Source organism: Lissotriton vulgaris, chromosome 5 (assembly GCF_964263255.1).
Source record: "Lissotriton vulgaris chromosome 5, aLisVul1.2, whole genome shotgun sequence".
Taxonomy (NCBI): Eukaryota; Metazoa; Chordata; class Amphibia; order Caudata; family Salamandridae; genus Lissotriton; species Lissotriton vulgaris.
Window position 1 is genome coordinate 530,203,255 of NC_141693.1, and position 11,361 is coordinate 530,214,615.

Consider the following 11,361-nt stretch of genomic DNA (forward strand, 5'->3'; position numbering starts at 1 on the left):
GTGGCCTTTTCTCCAAGGGAATTTTAAGGAGTTCAATGGATAACCTACGCTCGGCACGCCTCTCCGCCAAAGCAATTTCTTTATCAATATCTTGGGTTACCCGACTGAAGTATTTCTCTAGAGGGCCCAAGATAGCTAGCCCCGACTCTGCCTGAGTGGGGATCTGGGCAGTGGTATTAGAAATAAAAGACATACTTCGCAGCCAACAAACTATAAGATTAACAATAGTATGTATGCAGACACCAGGGATCTCTTGAACTTGGGAACGTACTATATCATGTGGATAAAAGGCACAATGTTAGAGGGTAGGCCCAGCCCAGCCTCCTTCGGCCCCTGACGGCCACAGATGGTCCCGCCCTTTTCCCGGGCTTCTCCCGGCGCACTCCCGCGCAGCGGTAGACTGATTTTGCTAAATAGGGTGTGGAGAGGGCAGGGGGCGTGTCAGGCAGGGAGAGCGGACCAGGTGACTCGAATTGGTCTCCACAGGGACTCCTGGGATACGGAGTCACCTGTTAACGCTCGCAGCCCTGCAACAGTCCGTGCCTCAGCCCTCGCACTCCACAAGTCCTGGCAGTTCTTCTCAAACCGCGAAGAGGGACCCGCGCAGCGGGTCCGGCGAACGGTTAACAGCAGCAACAGTGGCCTCTGTAACTCAGCAGGTAATACAGCAATGGGCAGCAACCACAATGCCAAACGGACACAAAGGGAATTGTTGAAAGGCCACAACTGTTGTATCCTGGTGCACTCAAAGGTCATCATTTACTGTACTTGAAAAGCAAATACAATTGAATATAAAATATAAAAATGTGTTGTAGAACGCAACATTTTTCAGAAAGGTTCTTGGGGCGGGAACCCCATCCAAACACTCCTTTTAGTGGTCAGGCTCGATCACTGGGCTCACTCGCTACGCAACATATGGGGGATGGTCTGACAAAATTTGCTAGGGATTCCTTGGGTCCCTAGTCCGGCCCTGATGGAGGAAACAAATGCTGGCTTGTTTTACACTTCAGGATAATGGCCTCGCTTCCCAGTACTGTGCCACAGCCTTCAAGTGGGAGAGGGTTCTGCGGTGGGGGAGGGGGGGGGGGGGGGATTGATGCCCACCTGTACTGTCCCTAACCAGATGTTCATCCTAATGCTTTTCTGCTTTTACACTCATTTAGAGGATTCTAACTTGGATCAAAGAGTGAGGGATCTTATGTAATTCTGATAGTTCCTGTTTCGCCCCAATCATCTTGCTTTCCTCTCCGACAGTTGATGACTACTCTACAACTGTGTTTTACAACTCATTCACCTCACCAACTACCTCACCAACTTCCTCGTTTCCAGAGATTCTAGTTTTCCTCCACTTGGGGACTGAATGGGTTAGTTGCGAAGAAAAAGGTTGTCCTGGGATATAGCTAAGCATACGGACTGCCATTTTGGGCTTCTTTCCGGAAATACTGCCATTCAACAGGGGTGGATACTGTGGAACGAGTGAATATCCTTTTGTTCCTTCTGCATGGTTTCCTTTTGGGGTTGACCTACTCCACTTTTAGTTGCCAGTGGGCAGTGACAAAGACGTTCAGGGAGTCGTGCGGTGCAGGTGACAACTTTGATAAACCCTTAAGAAGAAGAAAGAAAACCTCAATCTCTTGTCCTCTTCAGAGGATTAGGATTCCTAGTTGGGACAGTCTCCTAATCTTGTAGGCATTATGTTAGACCTGGCATCTTTGGCGTGGTTTCCCCGGTCTTTTTGCCTCTACCTCTTGTATTTTTGATGCTGTGCTGGATTTCGTTTCTGCTGGTTTAAACTTTAGATGCTTTGGGCACTTTGCCATTGCTGATCAGTGTCAAAGTGCAAGTGCTCCCTGAGTAAATTGTAAGTGTAATTGGTTATCCATGATTGGCATATTTGTATTACCAAGAAGTCCCTAGTAAAGTGCACTAAGTGTGCCAGGGCTAGTGATTCAAATGATACTAGTGGGTCTGCAGCACTGACTGTGCTATCCACATGAGTAGCCCTAAAATGATGTCTCAGGTCTGCCACCGCAGTGCCTGTGTGCAGTCTGTGAACTGCCATGTCAGTCTGGCCAATGTCCCCACCCACCATGCCTAACCCTTCCCTTTCTGTACACATTGGACACCCCTATGGAAGGCCCAATGTACCCCATGGGCAGGGTGCAGTGTATGTGAAAGGTAGAGCATGTACTAGTGCAGGTGACATGCTCTGGTCGTGAATTACAGCCATTTTCGTTTTTCACTATTGTAAGGCTATCTTGCCCATAGACTATCATGGGGAATGCTTTGTACAATGGTTACCTGAATATCTTCCTATAGGAGCAAGATAGGACATAAAAGTCTGGTATCCCTGAACTCAGAATTCAATAACACATCTTTTAGGAAAGGTGTTTTTTAAATCCTGTGTTTGAGAACAGCACTTTTAGAAAGTTGCTGTTCTCTTGTCTGACCTTTCTGTGTGCCTTGGCCTGTTTGTGAATTAACTGTCTGGTGTGTCAGTGGAAGGGGCTGGGTGGCCCCCCCGAGGCTGAGTGGGCCATCCCTGGGCTGAATAGCTCCATCTGCATCTAGAGTGGTGGGAGGGGGTAGCACCTGGGCCTGATTAGGGCTGTGCCTGTCTTCCAAAGTGCTGGTTCCACCTCCTGCTGGGCGGCGGACGACCCGCCCCCTCTCTCTGAAAGGAAAGGAGAGGCCAGGAAAACAAAGTGCTCAAGGAACACCCAGAACTGGTTCATACCGGGCTCAGAGCCCTCCTGCACAAAGGGAACAAAGACTTTAGGGGTATAAGTACAGGAACCCAGACTACAGAAGATTGGATAATCCAGCAATCAAGAAGGAACCTCTGCCAAGGAGAAAGCTGGAAGACTGAAGAGGAAGGACTGTCCTGCTGTGTGCTTGTGGGCTGGCCTGCAGTTGCTTTGTTGCCAAGGAGAGGGGAAGGACTTTGCTTTGTGCTGTGTCCCCCTTGCTTGAAGAGATCTCCAACGGCCTGAGTTGAGCTGGCTCCCTGTTAAGAAGTCCCAGGAACAAAAGGACATCACCCCCAGCGTCCCCCCCTGAACTCTATTGAGAGAGTTCTGTCTTTCCTAGAGTGCTTGTGCCAGTTGTGGTGCCTCTGAAAGTTGCACCTGTTGTTTGGGAAGCTGGACAAGAAGAAACAGAGTCTTTCTACCAAGTTTCACGCATCGCTCGCTTGCGGAGCGCATCCCCGTCAGTGCGAGGAAATTCCCGCAGCGAAGATCGAGATCGTCGCAGCGCTTGTTGCTACTGCAAGAACCAACGCATCCTTCGCTTGCGGAACACATCGCTCCGGTGCGGGAAAAGTACCATCACTGCGAGTATCGTCGCAGAGCCTGTCGTTACTGGGTGAGATCGTCGCACCGCCTGCTTGTGGACCGCATCACGTCGCTGCGAGAGTCGTCGCAGAGCCATTGCATCGAGGGGCCGCGAGAGGAGAAGATTGGCGCAGCGCATCGTCACTGCACCTGAGATCGTCGCCGTCCCGAAGATCGTCGCATCGTACCTTTGCGAGATGCTTCCTACGAAACCTGCGTACCGGAATCCACACAAGGTATTGCATCCCTCCCCATACAGACCGGAGTCACCGCAACACGCCCGCTGCTTCCAGCGGGGTTGTCGCATCGCCTCCCCAGGGTCTCAGGAGTGACGCATCGCTTGTTTTTCAACGCTGCAGCTTTCCCTTGGAACTTTTGTCGCATCTAAAGGTACACTTGGCTAAAACATGACGCAACTGTGGATTATTTTAACGCAACCTTAAGAAGTCTTTTGAAATCATATCCTTGAACTGTGTATGTTGGATTTTTGTTGTTTTTATGTTGGATTTTTGTTGTTTTTGTCTTGTTTAGATTAAATACTTCTATTTTTCTAAACTGGTGTGGAGTTCATTTGTGGTGTTTTCACTGTGTTACTAGGAGTGTTGGTACAAATAAATACTTTACACATTGCCTTTGATAAGCCTGTATGCTCGTGCCAAGCTTACCTTCTCCTGAGGCGGAAGCCGGGCGACCACTTGCCACATTATTTTAAAAATTGTAAAATTGTTCTGTGTTTTTATTAGGCATGTTCTCCCCTGAGCATTGCACTTGGAAGCAGACTCACTCGAGCCCCCTAACAGCGGATCCTAGCGCTGTCAGGGGCTCCGTGTATAATTTACCGCCATTACCGAGCATACTGGGACACGCCCACTACCGTGAGGCCACGTCCCCCGCCAGCAGTATAAACAGAGTGCGCTGAATACAAGCGCGACTCTGAAAATCCTTACCTTCTCCTGAGGCGGAAGCCGGGAGACCACTTGCCACATTATTTTAAAAATTGTAAAATTGTTCTGTGTTTTTATTAGTCACGTTCTCCCCTGAGCATTGCACTTGGAAGCAGACTCACTCGAGCCCCCTAACAGCGGATCCTAGCGCTGTCACGGGCTCCGTGTATAATTTACCGCCATTACTGAGCATACTGGGACACGCCCACTACCGTGAGGCCACGCCCCCCGCTAGCAGTTCACTCTACAAAACATGTGCATTCCTAGGACGCGCAGCGGACGAGCGCAGCAGGCGCGCCTAAGGCAAGCCCGTCTGCGCCCGTCCGCGCCAGTACTAGCCAGGGGCCAGGCGCGGGGGCTGGAATGAGGACACCATACACAAGGGATGCCTTACTCCACCTTAACCGGCCTGTTCCACCGCCATGTTCCCAGGTATTGAGAGGAGATTCTTGTTTTACCCATTGCCCCCACTGTCCTTTTAAATGCACTCCCTCTATTAACAAGGACCCTACTCAGACGACCATTAATATGGCCCTGATCAATTGCAGGTCACTGCCCAAACACGCCCTTGAAATACATTTACTTATCGAGGAACACCATTTGGAAATCCTGTTTCTCACAGAAACATGGCTTGCGCCTGATTCAGACGCCGACATAGTACAGGCTCTTCCCCACGGATTCCTTATTCAACATCTGAACCGTCCCAAGGGCAGGGGAGGAGGAATTGCCGTCATTTTTAAAGAATCACTCCCGTGTAGATTCCTTGACAGCCCCCTGTCGGACTGTGAAAATGTTCATTTCACTATTCAAATCTCCCCTTGCATCTCCCTTTCGGGAGTCCTTATTTACCGCCCACCTGGAGCCATGGGGCAATTCTATAACTCACTTTTGGAATGCTCCTTGGCCATGGCCAGTACACGGCCTAACTTCCTCATCTTAGGGGACCTTAATGTCCATATGGAAGATAGTAAAGACAAACTAGCTACAGAATTGATTCTAGACCTGGCAGCCCATCAACTGCACTTACAGAATACCCTCCCCACACACAATCGTGGACACTTGCTTGATCCCATCTTTTGCAACTTTCCTGACCTTGTGGTGGGAACGCCAATCCCTGTGCCATGGTCTGACCGCCTGCTCACTCCCTTTAGATGGCGTATTCAGTCCACTCCGCCTCCCACCCAAGCACCTGGTAGACCTTATCGCCCTTGGGCGAAACTAGATTATGATAAATGGAAACAAGCTCTTGAGGACACCAGACCACATCCCAGTTCGAACCCTTATTTAGCAGACGTGGAGTTCTCATCTTGGGTTATTAATTCTTTAGATACAGTCCTCCCTAAAATACCTCATCGGAAACCGAGGAAAAAAGCCACATCTCCATGGTTCACCCAGGAGGTACGCCTCTTAAAGAAAATCTGTAAGAGAGCGGAAAGAGTATGGAGGAAAGATTTCGATCTTAATAGCAAAAATGATTTCAAGCGGACTATCCTCAATTACAAAAAGGCTCTAAAAAACGCTCAAATATCCTTTTTTAACGAAAAAATCAGTGAGGCAGCTTGTTCCTCCAGAGAAACGTTCTTAATTGCGAAAAAACTTTTAAAGACTCCAGTACCTTCAGTTACACACAACCTCTAGGACGATCACTGTAACAAGCTAGCCACATTCTTTGATTTAAAAATACAAAACATTCTTCAACACCTCACCCCTCTTCTCCCTGCGGACCCCTCTCCCTCTTATTCTTTACAGGGCCAGAACAGGGATATAGATTTAAGCAGGTTTTCCCCAATCAGTGAGGAAACTCTAGGACCTATTCTCCAATCCCTCAAAAGCGGATCTCCGCATGACCCAGCACCAGTCAGACATCTAAAACAGGTTGCTCCTATTATCTTAGCACCAATGGTGAACCTAATAAACGCTTCCATTGAAAATGGAACAGTTCCCACAAGCTGGAAGAAGGCGGTGGTGAAAGCCCTTATCAAACAACCCAACCTCGACCCTGGCAACCTAGCTAACTTCAGGCCGATCTCCCTCCTCCCTGGCATCAGCAAGATGGCTGAAAAATACATCAACTCTCAGCTATCAAATTATTTGGAGTCCAACGATCTGCTCAAAAATCACAGACCAGTTTCCGCCCAGGCCAGGGCACAGAAACAGCAATGGTGGCGGTTGTCGAAGAGGCTAGGAAGATCATTGATGCAGGAGGATCAGTGGCAGTGATCCTCCTGGATCACAGCGCAGCATTCGACACCGTCAACCATAGCATCCTGGAACAGCGACTGGAAGATCTTGGTATTTCAGGGTCTGCCCTTTCCTGGCTCAAATCCTATCTCCACAACCGCTCTTTCCAGGTGGCGGAGGGTGAGTTCATCTCCAGGGAAACCCCTATACGTTGCGGAGTGCCTCAGGGCTCGTCATTGAGCCCAACGCTCTTCAACGTGTATATGTCGCCCCTGGAAAAAATTGTCGTCCCGTATGGTATTAAACTTCTGACCTACGCGGACGACACTCAGCTGGTTGTCTCCCTCAGCCAGTCAGATAACTCCACCATTGATCTGCATTCCTGCCTGGGGGACATAGTCAGTTGGATGAACACCTCCCATTTAAAACTTAATGGGGATAAAACGGAGATAATGGTAATGGGTAATCAGTCCCATTATCGTCCAGAGGCTCTATGGCCCCCGAGCATGGCCCCCCCCCCAATCCCCAAAACTGACATCAAAAGCTTGGGAATTTGGTTGGATCACAATCTAACCCTTGACACCCAGGCCAGAAAAACAGCGGGAACATGCTTTGGCCTACTACGCACCACCCGCAAGATCCTCCCCCTGCTTCCTTTCCAGTCAAAAAAACTACTCCTTCAGGGCCTTATCCTGTCGAGACTGGATTACGGCAATGCCCTTTACCTCGGTTCACCTAAAAAAGTTATAGCCAGGCTGCAGGTGGTGCAAAATGCGGCCGCCCGGATTCTCACGGGCACAAAGAATCGTTGCTCTGCCAAACCAGCGATCAGAGCACTCCATTGGCTTCCGGTGGAGCAAAGGGTGCAGTTTAAGGCCATGTGCTTAACTCACAGAATCCTCCACGGAAACGCCCCGCCTGTCCTTAAAGATCTTGTGATTCCTTATATCACGAACAGAACCCTCCGATCCTCTAATGTCCACCTCACTCAAATACCTAGGATTAAGAAAACACGCTCCGGAGGTCGGTGGTTTTCCTACCAGGCGTCCAAGATGTGGAATGTTCTCCCACTGGACCTCCGCGCCCAACCTAACCTTCTGTCCTTCCGTAAATCCTTGAAGACGTGGCTGTTCCCTTGACCTTCTTATTACTTCCGCCTGACCTGATTACTTGGATTTTCTGTCAGCGCTGGGACACTCTTGGGCAGCCATGCGCTTTAGAAATCTCATTTCATTCCATTCCATTCCAAGCTACCAAGGGGGTGAGCAGGGGTTATCTAAAGAGTGTATCCCCCTTACCTTGACTAGAGGACAGGGTCCCTATTTGTCACAAGTACCTACCTGTGCCAACTAGAGACCCCGAATTCTAACACATTACATCCCCTCCTTTTGAACCTTTGGTTTAAAAGATTTTAAATGGTTGGACATGAGTTGTGGAATTACCAATATGAAAATAAAACCTGTCACATCATTGTTCCACCACATAGCACCGTTTAGTTACCAGTTGGAACAGTAGCACACTGTCAGAAAAAGAGGGATATCCCCACTTTACAAATAAACCTGCCTGTAGGCATGCTGTGGAGTATCTCTGAAACATTAGATAGTCATGTTATGCCTATTTTGGCCCTGAAATGTAGACTGTTTGGATTCTCAGCAGACTATGCTTACCCTGCTACCATTAACAGATTGTAATGTTCCCGCCGGTAACCCAACTTTCTGCGGTACTCCCTGGAGTCTGTGTGTGTCCTGTGGTGCTCTGAAAACACTGTATCCAAACACCCAGCTGCTGAAAACTCTGTACCCCTCCACCCAGCTGCCCATTGCACTGTGCCCTTCTTCCTTAGACGCAGTTGCTACATTGCAGTCCACTCCCAGCTGCCCCAGGCATGTTGCACCCCTATAGTCACTGCTCCATTGGAACACTGGTTGACTTTTCGATTAGCTCCAGGAAATATGCCCTTCTTTCAAGTGCAAATGAAACTCTATTCCGTAACTACCCCTCACCTCACTCCCCACATTCAAGCACACACACCCCAAATTATCCCAGGCAATCTGTAACCTTACCCCAATATTTCCCCTCTCCAACTATTCAAGGTGAAAACTCTCACTGCTTCCTGTCAATATGTGTTTCTCTGTTGTCCTTGTCTTAATGTACTTGGGATTCTGTATTTGTCCCTAGCATAGAATGATCACTCCCTAGCTGTCTACAGCACTTTCATTTACTCGTCACATGGGCTGTCAGGTCCTACTTGTTTTGCTCCAAGAAAACTACTTCCCCTTCCTCCTCCCCAAAGGTAGGATAGAAGAGGGCAGGGGTTTTGTAGTGGGCGGATTCCTCTAGTACAAAAAAAACTATATAATAAGCTTATAGGCACCTCCGTAGATTGTACCTTGAACACATTTATACTTTCTCAATTGCCCCTGGCTGTATCAAATCCATATCTACTTAAAGGGAACATTCTCTTCCTCAACTTTTTCTCTATTTTAGTTCCAGAGTAGTATGGTTCTCTCGAGATTACCAATAGTACTCCCTGCTCCTCCCTATAGTTGCCACGAGAACTTTTACTGCAACCAATGTCGCTATCAACCTCTGCTCCTCTATAAGGTTCCCTTTTGCATTCACTGTAGCTTCTGTCCAGTTATCCTCTTGCTGCTGCTATGGAGTGCTCCTGCTCTCCCAGTATGCCCTGGCACTCTATGATCCTCGCTTTTTCATTCATAGCTCTAAGCCATCTCATCAATACGAACCTGGAGCACTGAGTACCAATCCCAACTGCTACGGGCGCACTCCTACCCTGCTGCAGTCATCCCGGGCACTTTTGCTGCAGATCAACTGCCTCGGTATTCATTTCTTTAGTTAACCCAGGCACACCGTTTATTGCCCAACTTAGCCCTAGCAGTGCGTCCTACTTCACATATCTAACTAGACATCCTCTTTGCTTTATTGCCACTGGCAGTCCCTGCTCTTCTTAATATCTATGAAGAGGTTGGAAGGAGAGTGTGTGGTATTCTGAGCCGTGGCTCACCTATACCAGTTTCCTTGACACTCTGCTACCCCCTTCAATTACGCTGGCACTCTCGAGTGACCCCTCAGCTCTTCAATTGGTCTCTGGCACTCTGAATTGCTCTCTTCTGCTTCTTGCAGTTGACCCGTGCACTCACAACCAATTTTTCCACTTGCCCTTGGCACACTGAGTTACATGTTCCAATTACTAATTCCTGACAGTGATCCTTGGCACAATAGTACTCGTAATCCATCACCAGTGGCCCTCTGTGCTCCTGGCACATTCAGCCCTGGCGCATTGCGTACCCTCAACAAATTGAGCTCGTACTTTGTGCACCTCCCCAGTTATGCCTGATACAGTGTGCTCCGCCCACAACTGCCCCTGCACTAGGTGTCCCTTCTCCGCTGCTTTTGGCAACCTGTCCTTCTATCCCTGCTGTCATCGGCAGTTCTGGCACCCTCTTCTCCTACCCCGGTCGCCCGTGACACTCGCTGCTTCCCCTCCTCCTAGCGGGAGGGCGGGTTCCTGTCAGAGCTGCGGATAAAGTTCAGGGCAAAGTTAACATCCGGCAGGTGCGGGTTGCAGACTCCGGGGCATTACACACTTCCTAAGTAGGGGGCAGAACCTGCATCGCTTGGTCTGTACGCGCGTACAACTCTCCCCTCGTTACAGTACCTGCCGCTTAGGTCCCGCAGCTGCGATCAGCCCACCACTCTTCACAGCAGCTCGAGCGCGTGCATGTGGCAAAACAAAAACGCCAGTGCTCGCGCAAGCTGACAGCTCGCGCGCTGCCTTCCGTTTAAAGCCCAGCCCCAGCAATCCGGGAAGAGAGCACGTCATCGCGCGCGCGCCGTTCTCATTTGGCCGCGCGCTTTCCCTTCCATTCTGAGAAGGTGTGACCGTCCTTTTTACGAGAAGCCACGCTGAGAGCAAACCGCCAGCGCCAGAAGAAAGTACGGCGTGTGTGGGAGTCTCGCTTATGAAGGGACGGGTGACAGGTGCTGTCGTAGAACAGCACGCGTGCCTTACACCTTCGTAGATTTCCGAGCGCCAATACGGAAAAGCTCGTCATTTTGACTCAGGCTGTGACTATGCGCGCGCCCTCGGTCAGAAAAGTGCTCCTTAGATAATCGCGCAGGAAGGAGTATTTCAATGGGACCCGCTTCAATGACGCACCTAACTTTCTGAAGGTTTATTCAGAAGCGACACAGAAAACGCAGTAGATATAGCATACTCAGAAGCACGAAGCGCAGAATGTGGCCGGATGCAGGAATACGTTATGTGTAAAAACTCACAAGTACGCGACTTCGTGATATAGTACATGGACGTTTTTTTGATTTTGAACTGCGTAGGTAAAAATGTCAATCGACCAGTACGTCCCGTCCGTAGCCTACACGTCCCAGCATGCTTTTTCAAATCCAGTTCACGAGTGAAGGTGACAGAAGCAGTGGGTTGTATTTGCATTTGTTTTCTTTATCGCAAGTAGGCAGATGTTGCCTCTGATGAGCCGCTGGCGCATGTCTTCTTAACAGGCAAAACATGTGTAATGTAATCCGGTGTTCAGGTAACGCACACTAGTAGTGTTCTTAGGTTTCAGTTTACGCTATATAAAAATAATAATTAAAAATAATAACTAGTGTGGATCTTCACGCGAAAGGAGCACAGGACGCCCTCATAAAGATCAGTAACAAGTTTTACCGAATGCTCTTGAATCACAATAGGACCCCACGCTGATTGTGCTATTGTGACCTCCCAGCTTTAACACCAGGTGTGAAAAATGTCACCCAGATCACACATTACACTCCAGAATGTTCCACTATCTGCATGAATACACGCCACAACCTTTAGGTGAGAGGGAGGCACACCTAAGCACAATTAATGTAGAAGGCTATGTACA

General features: G+C 49.1%; 1 protein-coding gene across 2 annotated transcripts in view; it reads right to left on the bottom strand.

Annotated features, from left to right (window-relative positions):
* The window catches only part of PCGF5 (polycomb group ring finger 5), a 259,950-nt gene extending 249,653 nt beyond the window's left edge, over nt 1–10,297 (bottom strand). The window contains exon 1 of one of the 2 annotated variants that reach the window (XM_086921973.1): nt 10,140–10,297. The gene's annotated coding sequence lies outside the window, so the exon portion shown is untranslated. The remainder of the gene's footprint in view (nt 1–10,139) is intronic. The other variant, XM_086921974.1, reaches the window with a different exon arrangement.
* Nucleotides 10,298–11,361: the final 1,064 nt, after the last annotated feature.